At 49.2% G+C, this 7,500-nt stretch overlaps 1 protein-coding gene across 1 annotated transcript in view; it reads left to right on the top strand.

Moving 5' to 3' along the window:
- LOC127909039 (voltage-gated potassium channel subunit beta-1-like) overlaps nt 1–7,500 on the top strand; it is a 94,162-nt gene that overhangs the window by 1,142 nt on the left and 85,520 nt on the right. The gene's annotated exons all lie outside the window — the stretch shown is intronic.

The following is a 7,500-nucleotide window of genomic DNA, read 5'->3' as shown; positions in this document are numbered from 1 at the left end:
AGGGAGGACAGTAGGAAGGACAGTAGGGAGGAGGACAGTAGGAAGGACAGTAGGAAGGACAGTAGGAAGGACAGCATGAAGAACAGTGGGAAGGACAGCAGGAAGAACAGTAGGGAGGACAGTAGGAAGGACAGTAGGAAGGACAGTAGGGAGGACAGTAGGAAGGACAGTAGGAAGGACAGTAGGAAGGACAGCATGAAGAACAGTGGGAAGGACAGTAGGAAGGACAGTAGGAAGGACAGTAGGAAGGACAGCATGAAGAACAGTGGGAAGTACAGTAGGAAGGACAGTAGGAAGGACAGTGGGAAGGACACTTGGAAGGACAGCATGAAGAACAGTGGGAAGAACAGTAGGAAGGACAGTAGGAAGGACACTAGGAAGGACAGCATGAAGAACAGTGGGAAGGACAGTAGGTAGGACAGTAGGAAGGACAGTAGGAAGGACAGTGGGAAGGACACTAGGAAGGACAGTAGGAAGGACAGTAGGAAGGACAGTATGAAGGACAGTAGGAAGGACAGTGGGAAGGACAGTGGGAAGGACACTAGGAAGGATAGTAGGAAGGACAGTAGGAAGGACAGCATGAAGAACAGTGGGAAGGACAGTGGGAAGGACAGTAGGAAGGACACTAGGAAGGACAGCATGAAGAACAGTGGGAAGGACACTAGGAAGGACAGTAGGAAGGACACTAGGAAGGACAGTGGGAAGGACACTAGGAAGGACAGCATGAAGAACAGTGGGAAGGACACTAGGAAGGACAGCATGAAGAACAGTGGGAAGGACAGCAGGAAGAACAGTGGGAAGGACACTAGGAAGGACAGCATGAAGAACAGTGGGAAGGACAGCAGGAAGAACAGTGGGAAGGACACTAGGAAGGACAGCATGAAGTACACTACAGTAGGAAGGACAGTAGGAAGGACAGTAGGAAGGACAGCAGGAAGAACAGTGGGAAGGACACTAGGAAGGACACTAGGAAGGACAGTAGGAAGGACACTAGGAAGGACAGTAGGAAGGACAGTAGGAAGGACAGTAGGAAGGACAGTAGGAAGGACAGTGGGAAGGACAGTGGGAAGGACAGCAGGAAGAACAGTGGGAAGGACACTAGGAAGGACAGTGGGAAGGACACTAGGAAGGACAGCATGAAGAACAGTGGGAAGAACAGCAGGAAGGACAGTAGGAAGGACAGTAGGAAAAACAGTAGGAAGAACAGTAGGAAGGACAGTAGGAAGGACAGCAGGAAGAACAGTGGGAAGGACGCTAGGAAGGACACTTGGAAGGACAGTAGCAAGGACACTAGGAAGGACAGTTGGAAGAACAGTAGGAAGGACAGTGGGAAGGACAGTGGGAAGGACAGTAGGAAGGACAGTAGGAAGGACAGTAGGAAGGACAGTAGGAAGGACAGTGGGAAGAACAGTAGGAAGGACAGCAGGAAGAACAGTGGGAAGGACAGTAGGAAGGACAGTGGGAAGGACAGTAGGAAGGACAGCAGGAAGAACAGTGGGAAGGACAGTAGGAAGGACAGTGGGTAGGACACTAGGAAGGACAGCATGAAGAACAGTGGGAAGGACAGCAGGAAGAACAGTGGGAAGGACAGCAAGAAGCACAGTGGGAAGGACACTAGGAAGAACAGTGGGAAGGACACTAGGAAGGACAGCATGAAGAACAGTGGGAAGGACAGCAGGAAGAACAGTGGGAAGGACACTAGGAAGGACAGTGGGAAGGACAGTAGGAAGGACAGTAGGAAGGACAGTGGGAAGGACACTAGGAAGGATAGTAGGAAGGACAGTAGGAAGGACAGTAGGAAGGACAGTAGGAAGGACAGTATGAAGGACAGTAGGAAGGACAGTGGGAAGGACAGTGGGAAGGACACTAGGAAGGATAGTAGGAAGGACAGTAGGAAGGACAGCATGAAGAACAGTGGGAAGGACAGTGGGAAGGACAGTAGGAAGGACACTAGGAAGGACAGCATGAAGAACAGTGGGAAGGACACTAGGAAGGACAGTAGGAAGGACACTAGGAAGGACAGTGGGAAGGACACTAGGAAGGACAGCATGAAGAACAGTGGGAAGGACACTAGGAAGGACAGCATGAAGAACAGTGGGAAGGACAGCAGGAAGAACAGTGGGAAGGACACTAGGAAGGACAGCATGAAAAACAGTGGGAAGGACAGCAGGAAGAACAGTGGGAAGGACACTAGGAAGGACAGCATGAATTACACTACAGTAGGAAGGACAGTAGGAAGGACAGTAGGAAGGACAGCAGGAAGAACAGTGGGAAGGACACTAGGAAGGACACTAGGAAGGACAGTAGGAAGGACACTAGGAAGGACAGTAGGAAGGACAGTAGGAAGGACAGTGGGAAGGACAGTGGGAAGGACAGCAGGAAGAACAGTGGGAAGGACACTAGGAAGGACAGTGGGAAGGACACTAGGAAGGACAGCAGGAAGAACAGTGGGAAGGACAGTAGGAAGGACAGTGGGAAGGACACAAGGAAGGGGAAGGACACTGAAGAACAGTGGGAAGGACAGGAAGGACAGGAAGAACAGTGGGAAGGACAGCAAGAAGCACAGTGGGAAGGACACTAGGAAGAACAGTGGGAAGGACACTAGGAAGGACAGCATGAAGAACAGGGGAAGGACAGCAGGAAGAACAGTGGGAAGGACACTAGGAAGGACAGTGGGAAGGACAGTATGAAGGACAGTAGGAAGGACAGTGGGAAGGACACTAGGAAGGACAGTAGGAAGGATAGTAGGAAGGACAGTAGGAAGGACAGTATGAAGGACAGTAGGAAGGACAGTGGGAAGGACAGTGGGAAGGACACTAGGAAGGATAGTAGGAAGGACAGTGGGAAGGATACATGAAGAACAGTGGGAAGGACAGTGGGAAGGACAGTAGGAAGGACACTAGGAAGGACAGCATGAAGAACAGTGGGAAGGACACTAGGAAGGACAGTAGGAAGGACACAGGAAGAACAGTGGGAAGGACACTAGGAAGGACAGCATGAAGAACAGTGGGAAGGACACAGGAAGGACAGTGGGAAGGACACTAGGAAGGACAGTGGGAAGGACACTAGGAAGGACAGCATGAAGAACAGTGGGAAGGACAGCAGGAAGAACAGTGGGAAGGACACTAGGAAGGACAGCATGAAAAACAGTAGGAAGGACAGTGGGAAGGACAACAGGAAGAACAGTGGGAAGGACACTAGGAAGGACAGTGGGAAGTACACACTAGGAAGGACAGTAGGAAGGACAGTAGGAAGGACAGCAGGAAGAACAGTGGGAAGGACACTAGGAAGGACACTAGGAAGGACAGTAGGAAGGACACTAGGAAGGACAGTAGGAAGGACAGTAGGAAGGACAGTGGGAAGGACAGTGGGAAGGACAGCAGGAAGAACAGTGGGAAGGACACTAGGAAGGACAGTGGGAAGGACACTAGGAAGGACAGCATGAAGAACAGTGGGAAGAACAGCAGGAAGGACAGTAGGAAGGACAGTAGGAAAAACAATAGGAAGAACAGTAGGAAGGACAGTAGGAAGGACAGCAGGAAGAACAGTGGGAAGGACGCTAGGAAGGACACTTGGAAGGACAGTAGCAAGGACACTAGGAAGGACAGTAGGAAGAACAGTAGGAAGGACAGTGGGAAGGACAGTGGGAAGGACAGTAGGAAGAACAGTGGGAAGAACAGTAGGAAGGACAGCAGGAAGAACAGTGGGAAGGACAGTAGGAAGGACAGTGGGAAGGACAGTAGGAAGGACAGCAGGAAGAACAGCGGGAAGGACAGTAGGAAGGACAGTGGGTAGGACACTAGGAAGGACAGCATGAAGAACAGCAGGAAGAACAGTGGGAAGAACAGTGGGAAGGACAGCAGGAAGAACAGTGGGAAGGACACTAGGAAGAACAGTGGGAAGGACACTAGGAAGGACAGCATGAAGAACAGTGGGAAGGACAGCAGGTAGAACAGTGGGAAGGACACTAGGAAGGACAGTGGGAAGGACACTAGGAAGGACAGCATGAAGAACAGTGGGAAGAACAGCAGGAAGAACAGTGGGAAGGACACTAGGAAGGACAGTGGGAAGGACACTAGGAAGGACAGTGGGAAGGACACTAGGAAGGACAGCATGAAGAACAGTGGGAAGAACAGCAGGAAGAACAGTGGGAAGGACACTAGGAAGGACAGTGGGAAGAACACTAGGAAGGACAACATGAAGAACAGTGGGAAGGACAGCAGGAAGAACAGTGGGAAGGACACTAGGAAGGACAGCATGAAGTACACTACAGTAGGAAGGACAGTAGGAAGGACAGTAGGAAAGACAGTAGGAAGAACAGTAGGAAGGACAGCAGGAAGAACAGTGGGGAGGACACTAGGAAGGACAGTAGGAAGGACAGTAGGAAGGACACTAGGAAGGACAGTAGGAAGGACAGTAGGAAGGACAGTAGGAAGGACAGTTGGAAGAACACTACAGCAGGAAGAATAGTAGAAAGGAGAATACAGCAGGAAGGACACAACAGTAGGAAGGACAGTAGGAAAAACACAACAGCAGGAAGGACAGTAGGAAAAACACAACAGTAGGAAGAACACTACATTAGGAAGGGACAGTAGGAAGGAGAATACAGCAGGAAGGACACAACAGTAGGAAGGACAGTAGGAAAAACACAACAGCAGGAAGGACACAACAGTAGGAAAGGACAGCAAGAAGAACAGAACATTAGGAAGGACAGTAGGAAAAACACAACAGCAGGAAGGACACAACAGTAGGAAAGGACAGCAGGAAGGAGAATACAGCAGGAAGGACACAACAGTAGGAAGGACAGTAGGAAAAACACAACAGCAGGAAGGACACAACAGTAGGAAAGGACAGCAGGAAGAACACAACAGTAGGAAAGGACAGCAGGAAGAACACAAGAGTAGGAAAGGACAGCAGGAAGAACACAACAGTAGGAAAGGACAGCAGGAAGAATAGTAGAAAGGAGAATACAGCAGGAAGGACACAACAGTAGGAAAAACACAACAGTAGGAAAGGACAGTAGGAAGAACACAACAGCAGGAAGAACACTACATTAGGAAAGGACAGTAGGAAGGAGACTACAGCAGGAAGGACACAACAGTAGGAAAGGACAGTAGGAAAGGACAGCAGGAAGGACACAACAGTAGGAAAGGACAGTAGGAAGGACACAACAGTAGGAAAGGACAGTAGGAAGGACACAACAGTAGGAAAGGACAGCAGGAAGGACACAACAGTAGGAAAGGACAGTAGGAAGGACACAACAGTAGGAAAGGACAGCAGGAAGGAGAATACAGCAGGAAGGACACAACAGTAGGAAGGACAGTAGGAAAAACACAACAGCAGGAAGGACACAACAGTAGGAAAGGACAGCAGGAAGAACACAACAGTGGGAAAGGACAGCAGGAAGGACACAACAGTAGGAAAGGACAGCAGGAAGAATAGTAGAAAGGAGAATACAGCAGGAAGGACACAACAGTAGGAAAAACACAACAGTAGGAAAGGACAGTAGGAAGGACACAACAGTAGGAAGAACACTACAGTAGGAAGGAGACTACAGCAGGAAGGACACAACAGTAGGATAGGACAGTAGGAAAGGACAGCAGGAAGGACACAACAGTAGGAAAGGACAGTAGGAAGGACACAACAGTAGGAAGAACACTACAGTAGGAAGGAGACTACAGCAGGAAGGACACAACAGTAGGATAGGACAGTAGGAAAGGACAGCAGGAAGGACACAACAGTAGGAAAGGACAGCAGGAAGGACACAACAGTAGGAAAGGACAGTAGGAAGGAGACTACAGCAGGAAGGACACAACAGTAGGAAAGGACAGTAGGAAAGGACAGTAGGAAGGACACAACAGTAGGAAAGGACAGCAGGAAGGACACAACAGTAGGAAAGGACAGTAGGAAGGACAAAACAGTAGGAAAGGACAGTAGGAAGGAGACTACAGCAGGAAGGACACAACAGTAGGAAAGACACTACAGTAGGAAGGACAAAACAGTAGGAAAGGACAGTAGGAAGGACAAAACAGTAGGAAAGGACAGCAGGAAGGACACAACAGTAGGAAAGGACAGTAGGAAGGAGACTACAGCAGGAAGGACACAACAGTAGAAAAGACACTACAGTAGGAAGGACAGAAAGAACATCATCATCCTTTAAAATCATGACCCCAGTCATTATCTCCTCAATAATGTCCCGCTGGTGAGCAATGTGGGAAATCTCATTGGGATTTGGTGTCAGTCTCTCTTCCTCTCTCACACACACACACACACACACACACACACACACACACACACACACACACACACACACACACACACACACACACACACACACACACGCACACACGCACACACGCACACACACACACACACACACACACACACACACACACACACGTGCACACACACACACACACTCACACATAGGAGCCAGTTTTACAGTACTTAGCGGTGTGCTCCCGTCCTGAGAGGAGACAGACTCTCTCTGGTCCCTCTGCTGTAATTATACTGATGGACACTGTGTGGCTGTGTGTGTGTTTGAATGTGTATGTGTGTGTGTGTGTGTGTGTGTGTGTGTGCGCTCTCTCGCTTTTTACACACTGTTAGGCTGAAAGCACAGGAAATGTGGCCAGATGATGAGCTCAATTTGAATGGCAATGCTCGTGCACACACACAAATTAAATTCCCAGGATCCTATCCCTCTCACAGTACATGATGACAGAGGGGTTTCAATAGAACAGTACAAGTCCACAGTGCTGTCAAATTGTCTGTATAGGTCCACAGTGCTGTCAGGTTGTCAGTATAGGTCCACAGTGTTGTCAGATTGTCTGTATAGGTCCATACTGCTGTTTGAATGTCAAAATAGGACCAGAGTGCTATCAGATTGTCTGTACAGGACCACTGTGACGCCAGACTGTCAGTATAGGTCCACAGTGCTGTCAGACTGTCTGTATAGGGCCACAGTGCTGTCATTCTGTCTGTATAGGTCCACAGTGCTGTCAGATTGTCAATATAAATACACCGTGCTGTCAGATTGTCAGTGTAGGTCCACAGTGCTGTCAGATTGTCAGGATAGGTCCACAGTGCTGTCAGATTTTCAGAAATGGACCACAATGCTGTCAGAAGGTCAGAATAGGTCCACGGTGCTGTCAGATTGTCTGAAAATAACCACAGTTCTGTCAGAATAGGACCACAGTGCTGTCATATTGTCTGAAAATAACCACAGTGCTGTCAGATTGTCTGAAAATAACCACCGTGCTGTCAGATTGTCGGTATAGGTCCACAGTGCTGTCATATTGTCTGAATAGGTCCACAGTGTTGTCAGATTGTCAGTATAAGTCCACCGTGCTGTCAGATTGTCAGTGTAGGTCCACAGTGCTGTCAGATTGGCTGTATAGGTTCATAGTGCTGTCAGAATGTCGGAATAGGACCAGAGTGCTGTCAAATTGTCTGTACAGGACCACAGTGACGCCAGACTGTCAGTATAGGTCCACAGTG

Source organism: Oncorhynchus keta, chromosome 18 (genome assembly GCF_023373465.1).
Source record: "Oncorhynchus keta strain PuntledgeMale-10-30-2019 chromosome 18, Oket_V2, whole genome shotgun sequence".
Lineage (NCBI taxonomy): Eukaryota > Metazoa > Chordata > Actinopteri > Salmoniformes > Salmonidae > Oncorhynchus > Oncorhynchus keta.
The sequence above is the reverse complement of the archived record's forward strand: the minus strand, read 5'-3'. Positions and strand labels throughout refer to the sequence as shown.